The 25642-nt window shown below is 40.3% G+C and overlaps 1 protein-coding gene across 4 annotated transcripts in view; it reads right to left on the reverse strand.

Annotated features, from left to right (window-relative positions):
• Positions 1–25642, reverse strand: part of GRAMD2B (GRAM domain containing 2B) — a 111256-nt gene that overhangs the window by 40280 nt on the left and 45334 nt on the right. The window lies entirely within an intron of this gene.

Below are 25642 nucleotides of genomic sequence, written 5' to 3' on the forward strand. Positions count from 1 at the left end.
CATGCGCTACAGACCAAGGCAGCCAGGTGCCCCAACAATCGACATTTTAAAAAGGGCTTGGGTTTACATTTTGTTTCAAGCTACATCATAAACTCATTCCCAGGTGTGATTTACAACTTGTGTTGGAAGACGCCCACGTTGAAGGTGGGAGAAAGGAGAAAAAGGCTGTCTTTCCACTTTCCCTTACACTGAATCAGCACCGTGTACAAACTTATTCCTCACACGGATCACTAGTTAGGTGAGTGATCATTTGAAACCTTGTGGAGACTCAAAAAAACCATCTTCATTGATGGAAGAGAAGATCGCAAGCAAAATTATAATCAAACTAAGTAACTTCTCAGTAGTGAGACCAAGCACAAATGGAAAAGAATAAAATAACATGACAAGGAAATACATCAAGGAGACAGCAAGGGACTTTTCCAATTTCCAGGAAAGGCAAATGGATGCTGCGGACAATGAGTTACACTCTGGGCATATAGATAGTATTTTGTAGGTTTCACTGCTCAGTGCTAAAAAAATTTCTAAAAATATGTTTACTATAGCTCCTTTATACAAGAGTACAATTTTCCTTTTTTTTTTTTTTTTTTAAGATTTTATTTATCCACGAGAGACACACAGAGAGAGAGAGAGAGAGAGGCAGAGACACAGGCAGAGGGAAAAGCAGGCTCCATGCAGGGAGCCTGATGTGGGACTCGATCCCGGGTCTCCAGGATGGTGCCCTGGGCCGAAGGCAGACACTTAATTGCTGAACCACCCAGGGATCCCCGAGAGTACAATTTTCTCAGGGGCAAAGACTTTAAAATTTTTTAAATTTCTATCTCCACCCCTTTTTTTGAAGTTGTTTTTCTATCAGCAATTGCTAAATGTCAGAATAAGCCACTTTCATGGACCTAAGATATCTTCGACAATATTTATTAACTCTTTGGCCTGAAGGATGTATATGGGAAATAACTAGATTTTAAGAGCAGAATTAAATATTTAGCAAAACAGAAAGTTAGGAATACAGAAGGGCATGAAATCCAGGGAAGAAAATTTAGAGAAAGTATAATATTAACAAATCTTTAGCTATTATGGAAAATATTCAAAATATCATGAATATTAAGTAAGATCAGAAAGTACCTCAGGTACTTGAGAAGTAACTATAAATTAAAGCCTAGATTATGGGGGAGCAACTGGATCACTGGGAATATATTTATGGGACATAATGCAGAAAAAGAATATGCCATGTGATAAAATAGCCATTTGCAATTACAAGCAATTCTGAATGATAAAAACAAAGCTGTTTTACCTAAATTGGACTTTTAACTGTTCAAATTCACAAATGTGCCTATCGCCCAAAACAGGAATGCGAGAATTTAAGGATAATTAAGAAGTTCTTTCAAGGAGCTTTAAACACCTTTATACCAAAAGAGAGGTGATATCCAAGGTAAACAGCCACATGCATAGTCTTTGAATCTACCACCACATCCTGAACCGGGCAAGGAAGAAGGGAAGAACAAATATTTAAGCACTGTCACCTTCCTCAACAGATTTACATCTGAAATAAAGACAACTGGCACACGTTTAAAAAAAAAAAACAAAAAAACTAGGGATCCCTGAGTGGCACAGTGGTTTAGCGCCTGCCTTTGGCCCAGGGCGCAATCCTGGAGACCCGGGATCAAATCCCACATCGGGCTCCCGGTGCATGGAGCCTGCTTCTCCCTCTGCCTATGTCTCTGCCTCTCTCTCTCTCTCTCTCTGTGTGACTATCATAAATAAATAAAAAAAAAAAAAAAAAAAAAAACTAAACCCACTATTCTATCAACCCCATTAAAACCCAGAATAAAGATGATAATGCATGTGTATGGTTCCATCACAGAGTATCAATTTGGAACCACAATTTAAAGGGAAAGAGGACCAAGGACAATACAAAATTGTGAGGATAAAGGCTTCAAGGCAGAAGTCATAAAAAGTTACAGTGTGCGGGACACATAGGTGGCTCAGCGGTTGAGCGTCTGCCTTTGGCTCAAGGTGTGATCCTGGGTCCTGGGATCATGTCTGACATCGGGCTCCTTGCAAGGAGTCTACTTCTCCCTTTGCCTAGGTCTCTGCCTCTCTGTGTCTCTCATGAATAAACAAATAAAATCTTAAAAAAAATAGTTACAATGTGCAAAGAGAAAGGAACAATTAACATGGGTGTTAGGACTGCCACAGAGAAGGTGTCTGTAGAGCAAAAACCTAAGAAGAGGTGAGTGGAATGATAGAAAATCAAGTGGCTGAGGCCTACATGTGCTGCTGGGAGAGAAGCCTTCAGTTTTTGAGAAAATAACAGGGCCCTGACCTAAAATGAGGGACAACTTTCTCAAAATGATACTCCTGAGAGGTGCTTGGGTGGGTTTGTTGGCTGAGCATCCCACTCTTGATTTCAGCTCAGCTCATGATCTCAGGGTTGTGAGATGGAGCCCCGTGAGACCAGCTCTGTGCTCAGTGGGGAGTCTGCTTGAGTTGTACCTCTCTCTCCCCCTCCAACTCATGCATTCTCTCTCTCTCACAAATAGATAAATGAAATCTTTTTTTAAAAAATGATACTCCTGAGAAAATTGTCCTCTGATACATGGGTACTGGACAAGAGGAATGTGAGGAAGTCTGTATTTATAGGTGCTTTTCCAGCATTGAAAAGGAAGAGGACCAAGTGGTAAGAGAAAAAGAGGGAAACATAGGGACCTCCCTCCCACCCCCACCCAGCAGGACATCACTAGTCAAGGACATGGGCAGAACATGTCTTTATGTGAATACAAATGCCTCCTGAATTAAGTTTCATTTCTCTTGTTACCATGCATGATAGATAGCAACTTTTATTTGGGAGAGAGAGGGAATGTATTGTGCCAGAAATACATGTACTTAACCAGAAGGAAATATTTTACCTATTAATAGCACAGTAACATTAAAAAAAAAAAAAGCAATAAAAAAAAAACACACACACACACAAAACCCCAAGCCAGGGACACTGGAAGCTGCCTTGAAGAGCAATGTTTGTTCTTGTTTTGAGGAGCCCCCACTGTATCCGTGGAAACAGGCTGTGCTGCTTTGGGCTTCAGCTGCTGGAGGAGGCAACTGGATTTGAAGACTGGAGACAGGAGACAGGAGCTTCCTCCTGCCACCATGACTGTCATCTGTGATGACTAAAGTGCTTTCTTTCCTCTTACACCCTTCATTTCCCGGAACTCTTTCTGTTCTACATAGGGGGCGGGAGGAGGGGCAGGGGGGAGATCAAAAGCCAGAGAGCTAAAAGACTCAGGTCCATGGGCATCCCAGCGGAGTTAAAAGTTGCCACAAGAGTCCAAAATAGCACCAGAGAGAGCTCTGGAAAACTGTTTCTCCTTTGTTTTCCCCACTCCAACTCAGCAGTACTACTTCCTCGGGCTTCTGTACTCTGATCTCACAGTTCAGAATTGCATGTATGTGAGGACAGCTCAGGGTGTTCACTGGGCTTTGCCATAAAGGAATTTCCAGAAGTCAGCTTCAGATTAGTCCACATCCCCCTCAGTGATCAAAATAGGCATGGGCCCTTTGGATGTCATCAGTGCCCACGAAAATTCTCTTTGCTTAAATGGTTTATATTACTAAGACTCAGGATTTATGTGTAATGAAAATTAAGGAGACTCAACCACTAGACAAAAAAGGTACTGTTGCTTATTTTGATTTGTTTATAAATTAAATTTTATTTTTTAAAGGTTATTTATTTGAGAGACAGCATGTGAGTAAGGGGGGTGGGGCAGAGGAGAGGGAGAGAAGCAGACTCACCGCTAAGCATGGAGCCCGACGCAGGGCTCAATCTCAGGACCCTGAGATCATGACCTGAGCCGAAATCAAGAGTTAGATGCTTAACGGACTGACTGCACCAACCAGGCTCCCTTTTAAAAAAAATGCAACATCCATAGATTAGAGAAAACCATATTTCTATAAGACGCTTTGGTTTAACTAAAACACTTCCAAACTAAATACCTCCTTAAGCAAAGAACAGTTCATATTATCTTATGGCAAAAAATTTAAAAAGAGTACATCTTTGGTTATTTTGAGTTTCAAGATTCAAAACTATTATTATTTTTTAAAGATATTACTTATTTATTCATGAAAGACACAGAGAGAGGCAGAGACCCAGGCAGATGGAGAAGCAGGCTCCCTGCGAGGAGCCTGATGTGGGACTTGATCCCAGGACCCCAGGATCACGCCCTGAGCCAAAGGCAGACACTCAAACTGTTGAGCCACCCAGGTGTCCCTCAAGATTCAAAATTATTAATGTAACCTGTTCATGAAAGTAAACCCATTAACTGTCTCTTATCTGTGTTTTTCTCCCCCTGGAATCTATCCCTGTGTTTAACATGTATCACTGTCAGAAAATTATTTGATATTTATATCATAATATATCACATATAATATAGCATATATCATATTATTAATATGATACAATTAAATACATAATATATAATAATTGTTATTACATGTATCAAAATATGTAATAATTATCGAGTAACTTACTGCTATTGAGAAGAAATGTTTATCCCAGTATTTCTAAGATACGGAACTTTCATAGGATAGAAGAATTAGAACTAGTGTAATTTTTACATGAAAATTAGTACCTCTTCCAAGAAAAATAGAAGCAGTAAGCCTAAATAGATAAAAAACAAAACAAAACAAAAAAAACAACTCACAACCTTGAGATCAAGACCTGAGCTGAGATCAAGAGTCGGACGCTCAAGTGACTCAGCCACCCAGGTGCCATGAAATACATTTTAACAAATCTTGTATCTGACATCCTTATTTCCTGTTCTTAATTTCTCCCACCACAGATATGCATCTTCTTTACCTGTGCTGAAAATATATTGCTTCACCAAATACCTGTTCTCTGCCTCCGCCCTCTCCTTTGCCACCCCATATAGGATTTTCCAAATGACTTTAAATTTGCACTGCGATTCTCAAAGAGCATGCACACCCACGCCGTGCATGGGCCCATACCAGCCCTTGTGAAAACTGTCCGAGGCGAATGTGTAGGACACCCATTATCCATATGTCACAAGTAAGGAAATTATGGAAGGGCCCTGAGGGACTACACAATAATCTGAGTGCCTAGAACCCCCATTACTCCCACACCTTGATTATCGGTTTCCCACCAAACTCATTCAGACACCAAGACCTGTGAAATTTACCTTCTTAATATTTTCCAGTTACGCCCCTGCCTGTTCTTTCCTGGTTCTTCTGGCTTCGCTGGGGTCCTCCATGTCCTCTGCCTGGACCCCACTCTACCTCGCTACCTCATCTGAGCTATAAGAGACACTTCCTCCATCTCACTTCCTCTGTATGGAAGATCACGTTACCCTGTGATCTTGAAAAAACCCCAATATGGTATGACAGTCACATCATCTCCCCACCTCCTCCCCATGAAACCCTTCCGGACCTCCAGTGCCTCCAGGATGCAGCTGGAGATGAATTAGGGAGGCCCTCTGCAATTTGGAACCTCCGTCTTTGGATTTTAACCTCCTGCATACTTCCCCAATCATGTGCTTAGGCTTCCTAAGCCGTCTTTCTTGGGCCTGGCAAGCACTGATTATTTTCCAAGATTAGCTCTGGTGGGACCTCATCCTATAGAGAACCTTGCCCAGTTCCTTGTGTGCCCTAAGGACTGACTTTTCTTTTTAAAATGCTCCTCCTGGGATCCCTGGGTGGCACAGCAGTTTAGCGCCTGCCCTTGGCCCAGGGCGCGATCCTGGAGACCCCGGGATCGAATCCCACATCGGGCTCCCAGTGCATGGAGCCTGCTTCTCCCTCTGCCTATGTCTCTGCCTCTCTCTCTTTCTGTGTGTGACTATCATAAATTAAAAAAAAAAATGCTCCTCCTGGGATGCATGGGTGGCTCAGTGGTTGAGCGTCTGTCTTTGGCTCAGGTCATGATCTCGGAGTCCTGGGATCGAGTCCCGCATTGGGCTCTCCGTGGGGAGCCTGCTTCTCCCTCTGCCTATGTCTCTGCCTCTCTCTCTGTGTCTCTCATGAATAAACAAAATTTTAAAAGATAAAATAAAATGCTCCTTCCCAGCACCCTATAAGGTATGACTGCCAAGACAACCGCATGCTTTAATGAGGGGTTTGTTTTAAAATTGTGACTAGCTACAGTTTACTTGTCTTTTCCCCCCTTGGGCCATAAGCTCCTGATGGGCAGGGTCCACAGTTTTCTGTATCCCTTAAGTGCTCTCCTCATTTCCCTGAAGTACTTCACATTCCATAAATCAGGCCTCAAGAGGCCAGGCATTCAGATTTCAAGCCCAGAGCCCTTTCTGGCTACACCAGACAGCATAAATAGCAACAGGAAGGGATGTACTTCACTTGGGATTCCTGGACCTGGGAAGACTGGCACGGGAAAGGTCAGAGAAATTTTATGCTGGGGGAGAGGGGGTGGATCCTGTTCTGGCAAACCTGGACCAAACTAGTCAGGGGTGGTTTTAGTGAGGCAATGGTGTGCCCTTCCAGTTCTTCCAGGCAAAGATTGACAAAATGATACAGCAAATATTTGTGGGTCAAGAAGGTACATTTCCATCGAGGAAGCTTGACTGTTTCTTTCCAGGAAACTGGGTGAAAGGCAGTGGAGTCAGCCTCACCAAGCCCATATGGGCTCATCATTGCTGTTGGAAGAGGCCATCAGACCTTAGTTGGCCTTATTTTCTTAAGAGTCTAAAGGGCAATGCTTAGATATTGCTGATTCCAAGAAACTAGAAGAACACAAGATTGCTTTTCTTCATTTTACACCTCTGAAATGGATAAGGCTCAAGGAAAAGAATCTGTTCCATGATCTGTGGCTTCCTAAGAGCAGCCCAATGCATGGTTTCTGGGAGTGGCATCTTCCTAAGGGATGTTTATCATATTTCAGTGTCTGAATGAGAGCCTAAGCTTTCTTGCCTCCACTCTGGGTCCCCCCCCCCCGCCCCACAGCATGTACTACAAACCTGCACTGCATAGAGCTGCTCTCTGTCCTATCATGCTTTAATTTAGAAAATATTTTTTCCATTTTTAAAAATTTGGAGGAAAGGAGTTTATGGTAGTATATGCATTTTCTGTTTGACTAATGAAGCTAGGTGGTGTTCATAAAGAGAATAGTGACAGTGTTTGAAGATCAGTCCTAGATCTCATTAGAAAAACTCAGGCTGATCTATTTGGGGGGATTAATACTTAGTTTATATCACAGCTGGCTGGGTAATTAAAAGTTCCCACTTCTTTTCATAAATGATTAGAAAAAAATTCCAACTACTTACTATGAAAGTTTTATGATATATACAAAGTAGACAAAAGAATGATTATTTACTCATGGCTAATCTGGTTTCATCTATGTCTCTCCCTCTCCTCCCAACTCCCACTTATTTTGAAGTAAATCCCTATATTATCACTGCATCTGTAAGTTGAATACAAAAAAAATAAACACAGTATCAACGTCAAACCCCAAAAGGATTAACAACTGTCACTGATTAAAAAAATAAGTGAGGGACACCTGGGTGGCTCAGTCAGTTAAGTGTCTGGCTTCGGCTCAACTCAGGATCTTGGGGTCCAGGGATGGAGTCCTCCATGGGGCTCCCTGCTCAGTGGGGAGTCTGCTTCTCCCTCTCCCTCTCCCTGTGCCCCTCCCCCTACTCATGCTCTCTCATAAATAAACAAACAAACAAATAAATAAATAAATAAAATCTTTTTTAAAAAGTGAAATCTATTGTTTAGGGAAAGTATTAGCATTGTGTATTATTATTATTGAAGAGTAGTAGGCCATATCACCCCAAAAGATGCTGCTTCGGTATGTGGTCTATTTTGAGCTGTAGGCATTTAAAGGAGAGAAAATGCACAGACAGGCTTGCTCTGAACCTCCCTTCCCTGCCTAAAGATAGATTCTCCAGAAGGAATTTCCTGGGAGTTTCATCAACCATGAAGGATTGACTCATCACCAAAGAATAGACTAGAAGTTCACACCCACACCGACAATCTGTCATAAATTGTCATATCTCCTGCCTATTCTTCTTCAGGCCCTTCTTTCCTAAAAATCATTTACTCTCCTCTGAGAGGCTCATATCCTCCCTCCCCCTTCTCTATAAAGATGGTATTTAATACTAACTTCTAAAGCCACCTCTTTTTGAGTTACTCATACTTCCCTGGCTATCTCCCACGTGTACATAAGGTAAACATGTTAATAGTGTTCTTGTGAATCTACCTTTTATTATGGGAGACTCAGCTAAAGACTCAGAGGAGTAGAGAGAAAATTATTTTTCCAGTACATAGGGTTAGAGTGAAATAAATCATCTCTAGGCACATGCTGGATATTGGGACTATCCAATAGGGGATTTGGAAGAGTTCACATTCCCTGCATCAGTATATAAGGCTGTTGCTGGCTTGGCCATAGCAAGTAACCCTACGATATCTCCATGTTCTGGACTCTCTTTTTTGGGGGGACCTAGTTGCTCTGGCTACTCTGGGGAAAACAGAAATAGTTCCTAATCCCAACACCTGGGCCAAATTAGGTCTTCTTGGGGATGAAGGAAAAGAGACTTGCAATTACACAGGTCATCAAGAAGCTGGTTGTCACTGTGAGCAAAATGTATCTAATTGGATGAGCCCTCATGACATGAGTTGGGATATTAGTGCCACACTCATATCCTGCCTGCAGCTCATGCTGCACCTGCTCCTCTCTACCATCCCCCAACCCCTGCCTTTCAACACCCAAGGGATGTTCTTGAGAGAAACGTGCTGCTCAGCAGACACATGTGGTGTGAGCCATTTCCTCTGGCTCATCAATCCCATTTGTCAGTGAGGCCTTGGGCTGTGCTGGTACTTGGAGTTGTCTAGGCTTTCCTGTAGATGCACTTATTGGTCTTTGAGAATTTGTAGGATTAGGTCAGCCCTCCTGGGCACAAAAAATGATGGAAAGTTAAGCATCTAAAAAGCAAGCAGTATGTGGGTTTGAAACAAAATACGGCATTCTAGGTGCAATGATCAGCTCTCTCTCAAAAGTACTTGGTGCTCAGACTTTGTCAATCATAAATATATACCACAAATGACAATTGCCCTTTTATCTTTGCAAGAAGTTAGTTCTTGCCAATTCTTAGAACAAAAACCCTAGAGTCCTGTTCATGAAAAAGAGCTACCCTCTCTTTGAAAGGCTTCACATACCAAACTATCAGGTTATCCTAGAAAGAATGCTGAGGAAATGCATTTTCTGAGCTGAAGGCTAGCTAATTTTAAAAGCAGCTACTTGCACAGTAAAGTTGGCTAATCATGGGAGATAATGGGTAGCCTATTTTGTAGTAGACCTGAATCTCCTCCCCACTATCCCTGCTTGCTCCTCCAGCCCCCACCCCATTATACACCCCTACATCTCTTTGGAATAATCTCTAAAAAAGTAAGCCAGAAAAAAAATAAAAATAAAAATAAAATAAAAAGGTAAGCTAGAACCGGGGAGGGGGTACTAGAAGGCATCTGTCTCTAGTCTTACTGTTATGAATGTAATACCAACACATGAAGTCACTGGTGGCATCTTCCCACCACAGCTGAGAGAAGGCTGGTTTCTTTGGGGTGGGGGGGTTGGGAGGGAGTAGGTGTCCAGGTAAAGGGTCTTTGGAGACAAAAGAGGAGGAAGATGGGAAAGAGAGTGCGAGTGAGCAGGCTCTACAGCCTCAAGTTTTTGCTTGGAAGGCCTGGTTTTCTTACTAATTAACGGGAGCCTGACTTAAGACACGAACACACAGACTGAAACAGCACTTACCAAAACCAGGACAGAGAATACAAATAAAGCTGAAGCACTTTCTTCTCTTCCACAACAGGCCATTTTAGGTAGGCTTGAGCCATATGGTTTCTGGTAAAATCTGTGAACTCCATAAATTAGTGATTCTGAAAGTGGGGCCTAAGCACCTTATATGTCAGAACCACCTGGGAGATGGTGGGTGGGCTGTAAAAATGAACATTCTACTTCATGTCATTTTTTTTTCTTTTTTCTTTAGAGAGGGAGGGCAGAGGTAGAGGGAGAAAGAGGATCTTAGGCATGAGTGAGGAGCCTGCCGTTAAGGCTCAGTCTTACCTCCCTGAGATCATGAGCTGAGCAGAAATCAAGAGTGGGATGCCTAACCAACTGAGCCCCCCAGGTGCCCCTACTTCAAACCTTTTTAAGATTTCAGTTTTATACCCACTAAAATATTTAAACTACTGAAGTGAATGTAAACGAAGCCAGAGATTATTAGGCCAAGTGAGAAGCAAATCAATTACTTCTGATTCTTTGACCCAGTGATCCTATAATGTGGGCTGGGAAAGAGGAGTATATTTATCAGCACAAACTAGTACTTCTAGAAAAATAATCCCCATTAATGATGAATATGTAATGCCACCCTCAGGAATGAAGTTTCTATATTAGTTAAATGCATTATCTAAAATCAAAATACAAATCATGTTTGAATTTTCTTTGGGAGATAAAATTACTAGTGATTTTTCTTTTATTTTTTTGCTATGATCTGTGGTGGTCAAGGTTTTACTACCGTCAGCTTGTTCTAAGCACATATGTTAATTTGTTTAAAATGTCTTTTAAAAAGAGAAGAAAAAGGACAACAATGGATTTTGGGACACCAGTTATGTTCAAGGTCTTAAACCAGAGCAGATTTCAAGTAAATGTTTAGAGAGGGGTTTTAAACACAAGGCTCACATGAAAATCTCTGTTTTACAATGCATAAATTTGAATATAACTTGGAAAGTACGTTTTAAATAGAGTTTTTGAATGAGTTTGTTTCAAAATTATGAGTAATGTAAATAATCACTTAAATAAGGTGGTTGGCGATGAGATTGGATGTTAACAGGTAAGATGTGCTGAAGTTAAATCCTAGAGCTTGAGAATCTGTCATAAGCCATGAGTCTACCTTCTACCATTTAGATTTAGCCTGGATGTTCTACAAGCTTATTCTTTCAGAGGAATTTTAGATTCAGTCTGTAATGTTGGAGAGAGTCACTGAGAAATTCAGTTTGAACTTAAAATATAAGGAATACAACTATCTTGATGATGTTAAGTTTTCCTTTCAAACAAGGTAAACTTTTCTATTAATTATCTCCTGTAGTAGCTATATTGTTTTTAAGTCCTCTTAAACTTATTTCTGGTTATTTCATACTTCTTGTTGCTTGTCTGTACTTTTTCCTCCAATTTGTTTTTCATATTTGTTTCTGTTGGTAAGATAGGTAATTGATTAAAATATTTTCTGATGACCAGCCAACCTATTAACTATTCTTATTTTTAATTGTGTTAGTCCCCTGGAGTTTAAAAAATAAAGTCTACTTTCAGCTCTACTCAGCATACGAAGTCCAACCTCCTGTGAGTTAGTTTTGACAGAGCTGCATTTAATGTTCCTTATTGCCTACACTCTCCAACATACGGACCTCTTCCCTTTCTTGAGAACTTTGAAACTTAGATCTTTCGATGTTCACGTGAATGGCATCCAACCACTTGGCTCTCTCCAGCTGTCTGCCTGTAATCTTCTATCATTCTAGCTCCTGCCCCTGCCACTCCTGCCACAGGTATTTTTTGGCCTCAGACACAGATAACAATCTTTGATATTCCATATTCTCCTAGGCTGATCAATGCCGTTTGGACTTTTTTCCTCAAGCAGCTCAGATCACCTCTGTGACTGATTCACTTTCTGTTTCTGGATATGCCAGTCCTCCTGCCAGCATCAACACCCCAAGCTCAGCTCAACATCAGTCTTTTTACTTTCTCAACCCTGGGCTGTAAGCACTACTAAAGGGGGAATATGAGCCCTGACTGTGGATTATTGCTGCTGTCATGGGACTATCAGCAACCCTTGGCCATCCTCTCCTCCTATTCCCTCAGCCTGCTTTCTAAATACTCTCCATGCTGTCAAGTGCCTAGCCATACACAACCCATACCTCTGGATGAAAAGACCCACATCATGACTTAGCTAAGAAAACAGAAAACTGAAGTATTCAGAGAAGCTGAATACTTGGTTCCCCTGACCTACAATGGTATCTGCACCTACTGCATCTGTGTGTTCTCCCAGTTTCAGAAGACAAGGGCTCTCCTCTAGTGATGTTCAAGCCCATTTTCCCATATCTCTGGGTTTGTTCTAGCATTCCACCTTTGGGCTCCATCTTCATCTTTCCCCTCTCTGCTGGCTTTCTTGCAGTTTATGGACAACATCACAAAGCTCTGTCATTTAAAAACCAAAACCTTGAGAAGAGTGCAAGATGGTGGAGGAGTAGGAGACCTTAGTTTGTCTGGTCCCAGGAATTCAGCTAGGTAGCTATCAAATCACTCTGAAGACATGAGAACTCAACCAGAGATCTAAGAAAAGAATTGCTGCAATTCTACAAATAGAAAAGTGACCACTTTCTGCAAGAATGACAAGATGGAAAAACTCACCTCAAAAAAGAGAACAAGAGGCAGTACTGACTGCCAGGGACCTAATCAGTATGGGCATAAGTAAGATGTCGGAACTAGAGTTCAGAATAACAATTATAAAGAATTAAAAAAATACATCAATAATAATACAACAATAGTAAGGGGCTTTAATCCCCCACTCACTGCAATGGGCAGATCATCTGAGCAGAAAATCGAGGAAACAAGGGCTTTGAACTCAAATATGTGTAGGCTAAAGAGCATCCTACTGAAGAAGGAATGGGTCGACCAGGAAGTCAAAGAAGAATTTTAAAAGTTCATGGAAACAAATAGAAATGAAAACACAACTGTTCAAAACCTTTGGGATGCAGCAAAGGCAGTCCTAAGAGTGAAGTATATAGCAATACAAGCCTTTCTCAAGAAAAAAGAAAGGTCTCACATTCACAACATGACTTTACATCTAAAGGAGCTGGAAAAAGAACAGCAAATAAAGCCTAAACCCAGCAGGAAAAGAGAATTAATAAAGATTAGAGCAGGAATCAATGAAAGAAACCAAAAGAACAGTAGAACAGGTCAACAAAACTAGGAGTTGGTTCTTTGAAAGAATTAATAAGTTCAATAAACCCCTGGTCAGACTTATCAAAAAGAAAAGAAAAAGGACCCAAATAAATAAAATCATGAATGAAAGAGGAGAGATCAAAACACTGAAGAAATATAAAAATATAAACATTATAAGAACATATTATGAGCAACTATATGCCAACTAATTAGGCAATCTGGAAGAAACAGATGCATTCCTAGAGACGCATCACTACCAAAACCGAAACAGAAAGAAATAGAAAACCTAAACAGATGCATAACCAGCAAAGAAGTTGAAGGAGTAATAAAAAAAACTCCCAAAAAACAAGAGTCCATGGCTGGATGGCTTCCCAGAGGAATTCTACCAAATACTTTTTTTTTTTAAAGACTGTATTTGTTTGAGAGAGGGAGAACATGAGTGGGGTGAGGAGCAGAGGGAGAAGCAGGCTCTGTGTTGAGGAGGGAGCCCGATGGTAGGCTCGATCCCAGGACTCTGGGATCATGACCTGAGCCAAAGGCAGACACTTAACTATGCCACCAAGGTGCCCCTTTACCAAACATTTAAAGAAGAATTAATACCTATTCTTCTGAAGCTGTTTCAAAAAAATATAAATGGAAGGAAAACTTCCAAACTCTATGAGGCCAGCATTACCTTGATCCCCAAGCCAAAGACCCCACCAAAAAGAATTACAGACCAATATCCCTGATGGATATGGATGCAAAAATTCTCACCAAGATACTAGCCACTAGAATCCTACAGTACATTAAAAAGGATTATTCACCATGACCAAGTGAGATTCATTCCTGGGCTGCAAGGGTGGTTCACTACATTAATAAAAGAAAGGACAAGAACCATATGATCCTCTCAATAGATGCAGAAAAAGCATTTGACAAAGTACAGCATCCTTTCTTGATTAAAACTCTTTATGGTGTAGGGATAGAGAGAACATACCTCAGTATCATAAAAACCATATATGAAAAGCCCACAGTAAGTATCCTTCTCAATGGGAAAAATTGAGAGCTTTTCCCCTAACGTCAGGAATGTGACAGGGATGTCCACTCTTGCTACTGTTGTTCAACATAGTACTAGAAGTCCTAGCTTCAGCAATCAGACAACAAAAAGATATAAAAGTCATTAAAATAGGGAAAGAAGTCAAACTCTCACTCTTTGCAGATGACATAAACTCTATGTGTAAAACCCAAAAGACTCCACCTCAAAATTGCTAGAACTCATATAGAAATTCAGCAAAGTGGCAGGATATAACAATAATGCACAGAAATCAGTTGTATTTCTATACACTAATAATGAGACAGAAGAAAGAGAAATTAAGGAGTTGATCCCATTTACAATTGCACCAAAAACTATAGGATACATAGGAATAAACCTAACCAAAGAGGCAAAGAGGCAAAGGAATAAACCTAACCAAAGACATCCTTTGAAAGAAGGATGAAAGAAATTGAGGAAGACACAAAGAAATGGAAAAATGTCCCACACTCATGGATTGGAAGAACAAATATTGTTAAAATGTCTATTCTACCTAGAAGAATCTATACATTCAATGCAATCCTTATCAAAATACCATCAACTTTTTTTCACAGAGCTGGAACAAAGAATCCTAGAATTTGTATGGAATCAGAAAAGACCCCAAATAGCCAGAGGAATATTGAAAAAGAAAAACCAAAGCTGGTGGCATCACACTGACAGACTTCAAGATGTATCACAAAGCTGTAATCATCAAGACAGTTTGGTACTGGCACAAAAAACAGACACATAGCTCAATGGAACAGAAAAGAGAATCCAGAAATGGACCCTCAACTCTATGGTCAACTCATCTTTGACAAAGTGGGAAAGAATATCCAATGGAAAAAAGATGGGTCTCTTCAACAAATGGGTGTTGGGAAAATTGGACAGCCACATGCAGATGCATGAAACTGGGCCATTTCCTCACACCATACAGAAAAAAAGACTCCAAACAGATGAAAGACCTAAAAATGACACAGGAATCTTTCAAGATCCTAGAGAACACAGGCAGCAACTTCTGTGACCCAGGCCACAGCAACCTTTTTCTAGACACGTGTCCAAAGGTAAGGGAAGCCAAGACAAAAATGAACTACTGGGAATTCATCAAGATAAAAAGCTTTTGCACAGCAAAGTCAACAAAACCAAAAGACAACCAATAAAATGAGAGAAGATATTTGCAAGTAACTTATTTGATAAAGGGCTAGTATCCAAAGTCTACAAAGAACTTAACGGAAAAAAAAAAAAAAGAACTTAACGAACCTGGGATCTCTGCGTGGCTCAGTGGTTGAGTGTCTGCCTTCGGCCCAGGGCGTGATCCCTGAGTCTTGGGATCGAGTCCCGCCCTGGGCTCCTTGATGGGAGCCTGCTTCTCCCTCTGTCTGTGTCTCTGCCTGTGTCTCTCATGAATAAATAAATAAAGTCTTAAAAAAACAAAAAAAAAGAACTCAATGAACTCCATACCCAAAGGACAAATAATCCAATCAAGACATGGGCAGAAAACATGAACAGACATTTCTCCAAAGAAGATATACAAATAGACCAATAGACAATGAGAAAATCCTCCACATCACGTGGCATCAGGGAAATATAAATCAAAACCATAATGAGATACCACATCATTTGGATCAGAATGTCTAAAATGAACGAGTCAGGAAATAGCAGATGTTGGCAAGGATGCCGAGAAAGGGGAACCGTTGTACACTGTTGGTGGGAGTGCAAGCTAGTGCAGTCACTCTGGAAAAGAGTTATGGAGGTTCCTCAAAAACTTGAAAATAGAGCTACCCTGTGACCCAGCAATTGCATTATTGGGTATTTACCCCAAAGATACAAATGCCGTTATCTGAACCCCAATATTTATTTATCTGCACCCCAATATTTACAGCAGCGATGTCTACAATAGCCAAACTATAGAAAAAGCCCAGATGTGCATTGACAGATGAATGGATAAAGAAGATGTGGCATATATATATATATATACACACACACACACACACACACACACACACACACACACACACACAATGGAATACTACTCAGCCACCAGAAACAACAAAATCTTGCCATTTGGAATGATATAGATAGAACTAGAAGGTATTATGCTAAGTGAAATCAGTCAGAGAAAGACAATTATCATATGATCTCACTCATGTGGAATTTAAGAAACAAAACAGAGGATCATAGGGGAAGGGAGGGAAAAATAAAACAAGACAAAATCAGAGAGGGAGACAAACTATAAGAGACTCTTAATCATAGGAAACTGAGGGTTGCTAGAAGGGAGGGGCGTGAAGATGGGGCAACTGGGTCATGGACATTAAGGAGGGCATGTGATGTCATAGCACTGGGTATTATATAAGACTAATGAATCACTGACCTCTATGTGTGAAACTAATAATACACTATAAGTTAATTAACTGAATTTAAATAAAAAAATAAATGGACATATCATCCATGATGAAGCTGAGACAAAGAAAGGCTCATCTCTGAGCCTGTACACAGCCTTAAGCCCTCAGTTCCCAAACACAGGCTCTGCTTCTGAATCTAGTGATTCTTTGACAGTCTTGGTCCAGCTTCAGTCATGAACAGATGTGGGGATAAAAACCCAGTTCTGATCGTGTAACTGCTCCAGAATGGTCAATATCTTTCTACTTTTTTCAAAATAAATTTCTAATGTCTTTGCATGGGGGAAAAAAACACAACCAAAACCTTGTACTGATATTACCTAGAATTTATTGATTTTTTATTTTTAAAAATATTTTACTTGTTTATTCATGTGAGACAGAGAGAGAGGCAGAGACACAGGCAGAGGGAGAAGCAGGCTCCTCACAGGGAGCCCGATGAGGGACTCAATCCTGGAACCCTGGGATCACACCAAGCCAAAGACAGATGTTCAACCGCTGAGCCACCCAGGCATCCCTGTTAACTAGAATTTAAATTAAAAACAACAACACATCTCCCTTTGACCTCACTTCCTCTAGTTACCTCCCTCTCTTTCCTTCACTTCTTTTCTTCTTCTTTTTAAGATTTTATTTATTTGAGAGAGACAGAGATAGCAACTGAGATAGCACAAGTGGGGGGAGTAGGGAGAAGGAGGAAGAGGGAGAATCAGGTTCACCACTGAGCAGGGAGCCCCATGTGAGGCTCCATCCTCGGAGCCTGAGATCATGACCTGAGCTTAAGGTAGATGCTTAACCAACTGAGCCACCCAGGCACCCCTCTTCCCTTCATTTCTCTGTGGACTCTTGAAGCTAAAGCCTACCCGTGCAGTGTCTGCTTCTTCATTTCCCATTAACCCAAATCACACAGTCTGACCTCCATTTCCAATGCTCCACCAAAATTACTCTGGCAGAGTTCTCCAGGGGTCTCTGTGTTGCTAAATGCTCCTGCTATCTCTTGAGAGTCTCCTTCTCTTGATATGTTTTCATGATTCAAGAGAGTCTCCTTCTCTTGATATGTTTTAGAATCATAAAAAATGCATTTAATTTTATTAAATGCATTTAATTTTATTATTAAATGCATTTAATAAAATGCATTTAATTTTATTATTGTTTTGTGTTCTGCTATGCCACTTATTTTCCATCACCTTTAGGGCCTCTTCTTTTGTCCTTCATTCTAACATAAAATTATTCCTAAGGCTTTCTCTTTGGGATTCTACTCTTCTCTCCATTGGAAAATCCCAACCATTCTCATGATTACTTACTCAGAGTCCACACTGAGCTACTTTCTCCTCTGCTATTCTCTTAAAAATAACTTGTACATATTCTTATTTATCACAACAGATTGAAATTCATATTTAATGTTATATTAAGATAGTGTTCAAGTGGGGATCCCTGGGTGGCGCAGCGGTTTGGCACCTGTCTTTGGCCCAGGGCGCGATCCTGGAGACCCGGGATCGAATCCCACGTTGGGCTCCCGGTGCATGGAGCCTGCTTCTCCCTCTGCCTGTGTCTCTGCCTCTCTCTCTCTCTCTTTCTCTGTGTGTGTGTGACTATCATAAATAAATAAAAATTAAAAAAAAGAAAGATAGTGTTCAAGTTATAGTGAAATCTGGTCTAGGGGGCAGGATCCAAGTCTAATACAACCTAAAATCCTTATAACATGGTAGTCTGAAACCAAATAAAGGAAACTTCGTGGAAAATCAAGTCAGGAGGCCAGAAGGAAGGGAACTCAAAGTTGAACCACTAGTTGCCCCACTCTGCAGACCCAACTGAGAGAGACAGACCTTGCATTCCCAAAAGGAAAAAGCCTGCTTTACTATCACAGTGAAAGGAAGGAAGATTTTCTCCTTACCTGGCAACAGCTCAATCAATCAGAGCCTGCCACCAATCGGCCAATGAGAAGCCACTACATTTCAAATTCCCAGTTTACACCAATGGCCTTTTTGTTTATGACAGCACCATCCAACTCCCTCTTTTCCTTTGTAAAGGAGTGTTCCTTTCCTTTGTTCTCTGTACTTGCCTGTGGCTTTTGCTATAGCTTGCCTGTCCCAGATTGCAGTTTCTCTGCTGTTCCTGAGTAAATCCATTCTGATGGTAAAAAAACTGGCTATTTTACTTGCAGGGTAGACAGTATAGTACCTAGCAATTGTGAGCCCTCAGAATATGTGTGTTAAGTTCAACTACTGGTGTAATTAAGAGTCCTTAAAGAATATAAAGTGCTTTAGGGGCACCTGGGTGGCTCAGTGTTGAGTGTCTGTTATTGGCTCAGATCATGATCCCCGGGGGTCCTGGGATCAAGTCCCACATTGAGCTCCCCACAGGGAGCCTGCTTCTCCCTCTGCCTATGTCTCTGCTTCCCTGTGTCTCTCATAAATACATTTTTAAAATCTTAAAAAAAAAAAAAGAATATAAAGCACTTTAAAATTCTATAATGATTAAGTTGAAGTGGTCAGCAAATATGCCCTGACTTCATTTCAGAGCAAAAAGGTCTTTGAACCTTAAATTGTCATCTGTCTTCGGGTGCGATATATCATTATTTTCAGACCTGAACTAGGGACAGAAGCTTGCAATTCTACTGACAAGAAGTTTGGTCTCCATTTGTGTTATAGGTTTGACATGAAGTTCCTTTGGTAGATATTTCTACTATGACTGGTCCAGTAGGCACTGTGACCCTGTCAGCTGCAGCCAAAGGGCAAAGCAGGGATGTTCAAATGCAACATGAATGACAGTTTAGGTATGTTCCCAGTGGCAATACTGCCTTAACCAGACATAAGTTTACCGAGGGAATGAAAGAAAAAAAAAAATAACAGGCCAAAACCAAGTCAGAAAGTAAGGAATGTATTCGTATTCAAAAAGCTTTCCTAAGTTTGTTCAGTCTGTAATAACAGGCCAAAACCAAGTCAGAAAGCAAGGAATGTATTCGTATTCAAAAAGCTTTCCTAGGTTTGTTCAGTCTGACAGAATTTATTACACAAAGGCTACAGAAGAGTGTAGAGAAGTAGGACAGTTTCTTCAAAGACTCTTACTCTTCAGGTTGGAAGGAGTCTAACAAATCAGGTCATTCAGCCCTCTTTCTTTACAAAGGAGGGAAGTGAAGACCAGAATGAATGACTTCCCTAAAGTTCCAAAGAATCAGTAGCAGAGCCAAAGCCGGAAGTGAAGAAAGCGAAGCAAGGAAGCGCATTCTAAATGGGGGCTCCAGGTCTGACCCCAATCCAGTCTCCCTAGTTCTCCCGGCTCCTGCCAGTTGAGCCACAGGAGCCCTTTATATATGTGTCAAAAATATGATTTTGAACTCTCAAGCAACCTATCTCTGTTCTTCCTTCTGCCTAGAATAGTTTTCTCCCTTCATCTGAGGCCAAATTCCTTTTTGTCCCTCAACCACACTTAAACATCACTTCTTACCTCAGCTCACCTCAAGGAAAACAAATTGTCTACATCTCTCTTCCCATTAGCAGCAGATGACTACTGTGAAATTTTCGTCACATGGTATTCGTTATGTGTGCGCGCCCATACCCCCCACTCTCTCCTCCCCAGACTGTGAGCTTCTACAGGCATGGCACACATGTCATTTAGCCTTGTATGCCCAGCAGAGCATAAGTGGTAGGGACATGTTTGTTGAGTTCTAGTGGATTATAGAAGAGCAGAGACATAGCACATACAAGTTACCAAAGACTATAGCATAAATATCAGATCTCAGATAAAACTGCTATGGTAATAAATCCATTTGGACCAAAAATCAGAAATAAGAAAATACGCTTGTCTTTAAGAAGGCTCTAGGACTTAACAGGTAGTACACCCATCATCTCACAGATATTAACAGGTGACACTTAGAGAAAAATGGAAAGCTTCATGCTGATTATTGATAGCCATCCTATGGAAAAGTCACAGGAGTGATGCCTGGCATGGGTGAAAAAAGTCCACCTAGAGTAAAGCTCTGATAGGGCCTGAAAAAAATGTAATTAGCATACAAATTTCCTTAATGTATAATAAAGGACGAGATAATACTAACAGGAAGATTATGACAGCTGAACTTCACTTATTTCGCTGTCTAAACTCAGGCAAAGTTTTTCACAAATTGTTTTCCCTAATACACTGGGAATACACTTCAACAAACAGATATCACATGTTACATCTGCATACTCAATGTATTTTCTCAATGCTTATGATATATCTAACACCTACCTGGATATATTATAAACAATGAAAAATTATTTTAGGATAGAATAATAACTATAACATTTTCCCGTTTTCATAATGAAGTTACAAAGTAATAACTTGAATTTGGAAATGTAGAAACTAGTTTTAAGTATCACTAGAAACTTGGTCTTATCATTTTATAGTCACACCTTGTTTTGGGATCAAAAATGATCCTATCCAAAAGTAGTATAAACATATTTAAATTATTCTTATCCACTTTATTCACCACATTTGGCTTCAGGTTGTTTCCAGAAATTGAACTCATTCTCAAAGGACAAGGATTTGCCAACCTTATGACTATTCAAAGAATGGGCTCCAGGCTTTGAAAGTAACTCTGCAAGAAGAGTTTCAAAAAGATTTTGTGCAATTGCAGCATTTTTGGAAAAGTTCTTGAGTTCCTTTGGTGACTGCTTTTAAAGAGACAACATTCACATGTTTTTAAAACAAAGCAGTCACATTACTTTGTAGAAACACTCTGTGCTTATGCAAAGAAGAACCCCACTGTGGTTTTTAAAAACTGGAATCTATGAATATTACACACATCACAGTACAAGGCTGAAACTGCAACCACCAAGGTCCCTATGGTCAGGTCTGAGCAGAGGTGTCAGAGTGTTACCTGTCTGACCACCCACACAGAAAGTCCCAGTGCTCAAGAATTAGCTAAAGATGCGCCCTCTGTCCTCTGCATAACATAAGAAATCCTTTCAACGTTAGAAGTGTTGAATGGAAAGGAATCTTGGATTTATAGTTGAGAAAATGGGGATCCCTGGGTGGCGCAGCGGTTTGGCGCCTGCCTTTGGCCCAGGGCGCGATCCTGGAAGACCCAGGATCGAATCCCACGTCAGGCTCCCAGTGCATGGAGCCTGCTTCTCCCTCTGCCTGTGTATCTGCCTCTCTCTCTCTCTCGTATGGCTATCAAAAATAAATAATAAAAAAAAAACATTAAAAAAAAATATAGTTGAGAAAATGGACTTACCATAGTCAAAAGATGCACAGACTCTTCATGGAAGGTACTCTGCCTTCTGTATCTTTATTCTCCCTAAATCTAGTGACGCTGTGTAAATAAATGAACTTAGGCTGCTGGTTCAGATTAGACTGCTTGGGCATTCGAATTTTGGCTTCAATACTTCCACAGCTATTATGTTCTTGGGCAAGTCCCTGAGTCTCTATTCTGCATAAAATGTGATGATAATGGTGCCTACTTCATTATATTATATATGTAAAAGCACTCTGAATGGTGTCTAGCAAAAAACAACATCACCTCATCTCATCTAAGCTTTAATGTATTTTCTGAAGCTACCTCATCTCTTCTTTGAAAAAAGATCAAATCTTACAATATTCCTTTCCTCCGTTCTTACTTTCCTTATAGGCAAAGGCCTTATGTTCTTCATTGTAGTGACTGCCATGACACCCAACATAGTGCCCAATACACAGAACTACTTACTCATTGTCAGTGGAGGACATGAGCAAATCTCTCTGGTCATTATCAGTTGTTAAATATTGCCTTTCTCCTAGCTCATATGCCATTAATTATTCTTTCATTTCAGGTACCGATGAAAGGTCTGATGTTTTGTGATTTTTGTATTTGATTTCAACAAAGGTGTCATGATTCTTTGCAAAAGTTTTTGGAAAGATTCTTATCAAATCAAGAACAAGTGTAAGAAATCTATCAATTTCATGTCAAAACTAGTCCAACTTTATATACTTTATTATGAGAGGAAAGGATAATATTCTTGATGATTCCTATATGCTCTCAGAAGACCACACTATATGTTATGTAGTATATTTAAGTTGTTAGGATCAAATGAGGTGCTATTTTCCAATGAATTATAAAAACAATATAGTGATAATAAAAGTTGTCATGATGAATTAGTTTTTCACCACTGATGATATATAGCAACTCAATTCACAATACAGCCTTTATAGCAGTACACAGTAGGGGTTTCAAAATAATTTTTTTAAAAGATTTTATTTATTTATTCATGAGAAACAGAGAGAGAGAGAGAGAGAGAGAGAGAGAGAGGGGTAGAGACACAGGCAGAGGGAGAAGCAGGCTCCATGCCGGGAGCCTGATGGGGGACTTGTTCCCGGGACTCCAGGATCACATCCTAGGCCAAAGGCAGGCGCTCAACCACTGAGCCACCCAGGCGTCCCAAAGGGTTTCAAATAATCTGTAGGATCACAAGATCACTGTCTTCAGGTAATAATCCTTAATAATAAATGACACAAAATTTAGCATAATTCTAAGGTTCTCCCCAGTTTTCAACTCACTGCATAAGATGGAAGATATAATTTGAAAAACCCAGAAGATAACAAATATGGATATAATCATAAACCTGATATATATGGACTTAAGAGAACACCAATATTTATATACAGATCAGGATTTCCATGAGGGAAGAAAAGGAATATCAGCTACCCCTAGCAGCACCAGAGACTTCACCAACAGGATGCAGAAGAACATATGGAGAGAAGAGGAGAAACATCTGCCAGGACACAAGTGGAAGATCACACACATTAAGGCAAACAAGCATTTTTTCTTTCTTTTTTCAAAATAACTCAATATCCCTCCTGAGTTTTTCTAACTTTCTTCTCTCCCCATCTCCTTACTTCATTATCTCCGCCATCTGCTCCACCTCTTCTTTCTTAAACACATCTCATCACTACTGTAACCTCCATCCAGTTGTTTACACAGTGGCACAGGTATTGCTACCTCATCTGATCAGAAGCCTGTCTAGAGTCCTTCATTTAAGAGAGGGGAACAGAAGAGATAAGAAAAGGAATAGATAACTTGAGGATGGCTCAGTCAGAAAGCAGACCCTCCACTTCACACCACTTTGCTAAGGTCCACATAAGAAAATTGTGTTCTCATGGGTTAATTCATCCTTTATTCCTAAAACCGAGGAGGCCACTTTATTGGTAGGAAACTATTTTGTAGGGAAGTTTGAGAAAACAGTGCTTTATGAGAACACCGTCTGCCATTCACTGAGCTCTCCTATGGTAGGCAGCCCAAGTAGTGTATGATCACACTTAATCCTCATGTGGTCTTTCATTTCACCAAGTCCAACTTACTTAGACGCATACTGGGAGGTGGATATGCTAAGACAAATCAAACCAACAAACAACTTGATTCTGGCCTTACATGACAACAGCATAAGAACAAAACAAAAACCTTAGCAAGTGGTTACCTTTGAGAAAAGGAAATGTCATGTGGGAGACAGGAAGAAAGCTCTCCCTTTTCATTTTGTACATAGCTTTCATTGTTTTATTTTTCTAACCTTATACACATACTGCTTTAAAACATGTCAACACAGATGGGGGAGATTATGGTCCAATTTTTAAATGTCTTCTTTGTATTATTCGGTCATAAAAAACAGAGATAAACGTTACATGCAAAATTTTAAGAGGTTGTAAAAAAATGTACCTAAGTATGACATCCGGAGTTATCTTTGTTAACATTGTAACAGCTGTTAACATCTTTGATAACGTCGCAGTTTGGAGGCGTTTTCAATGTCCTAAGTATGAACGTCGCTTAGTCAGCAATCAACAAATATTCATTATGTCACAAAATGTAAGCCACTGATCTACCTTTACAGTGCTTACAGTCTGTTTCCCTGTGCTGTGAAGGCATTTTCTCTTAAATCTACACCAAGGGCCCTCACGCATTGCTCGCAGAAACCTCAAATGGTATAGCGGCTTTGGAAAAAGTCTGCCAGTTCCTCCAAAAGGTAAACACAGAATTACGATATGACCCAGCAATTCCACCTGTAGGTATATACTCAAGAGAACAGCATCTGTCTACACAAAGATTTGCATGCAAATATCCATAGCATTATTCATCATAACCAATGAGCGGAGACAACCCAAATGCTCATGAACAAATGAAGAGAAAGACCAAAATGTGGTATATCCATATAGTGGAATACTATGCAGCAATAGAAAGGAACAAACTGCTGACCTATGTCACTTCACAGATGAACCTCAAAAATGTGATGTTGAGTGAAAGAAGCCAGATACAAGAAACCATATATTATATGATTCCATTTATATGAAATGCCCTGAAAAGGCAAATTTGTAGAAACAGAAAGTAGACAAGTGGTTACCTGGTGCTAGCTAGAAATGGGGATTAAATATAAATGGGCCTAAGGGAATCTTACTGTAAATTCAGGAAAATTACTGAATTGTAAATTACTGAATGGGTAAATTTTGATATGTAATACATATCTCAATAAACCTGTTAAAAATAATCTGCCTCTAGAGACATCATGTCCCATTCTAAATAGGACATGGAGTGACCAGTGACAGCATATGAATTAGTTTCCCTTACCGAATGCAGTATAAGTTGGTTCTACTTCTCTTATGGGAGTAAATAATGAAATTTAGGTCGAGATAAAAACACCCATTTTCCTTTAAGGAGAAAGAACAGTCATTAGGGTGGTTGTGGAGGGGTCTCTCTCTAGAACCTCTGCTTTACACCACTGGAAAATGTGTGAGATGCCTAGAGCTGAGCATCATTTAAAGAATTAGAAAGATGGTGAGGGAGAGTTCTACTGGAGGAGAGCAAATGGAAAACCACAGGCAGTCTAAAGATGAGAAGCGGGCAGCCTGGGTGGCTCAGCGGTTTAGCCGCCTTCACCCCGGGAAGTGATCCTGGAGACCCGGATCGAGTCCCACATCGGGCTCCCTTCATGGAGCCTGCTTCTCCCTCTGCCTGTGTCTCTGCCTCTCTCTCCTTCTATGTCTCTCATGAATAAATAAATAAAATCTTTAAAAAAAATAAATAAAGATGAGAAGCCACGAGATAAAAGCTCAGTGCCAGGAAGCAGGATATGAAAATAAATGGCTCGTAGATAACAGTACTGGACAACAGATGGGATAACACCAAATCAGTAAGCAATACTTAAATAAGCTGGTAGGTCACTAGACAGTTATGAGAGGAGAGCCTCTTAGCATAAACTAAAAATCAAGGTTCCATGTTGGTTTCATGGAAATGCTCCAGTGCTATCCCAAGGGTCT

The sequence above is a fragment of the Vulpes lagopus genome, chromosome 7, assembly GCF_018345385.1.
Source record: "Vulpes lagopus strain Blue_001 chromosome 7, ASM1834538v1, whole genome shotgun sequence".
Lineage (NCBI taxonomy): Eukaryota > Metazoa > Chordata > Mammalia > Carnivora > Canidae > Vulpes > Vulpes lagopus.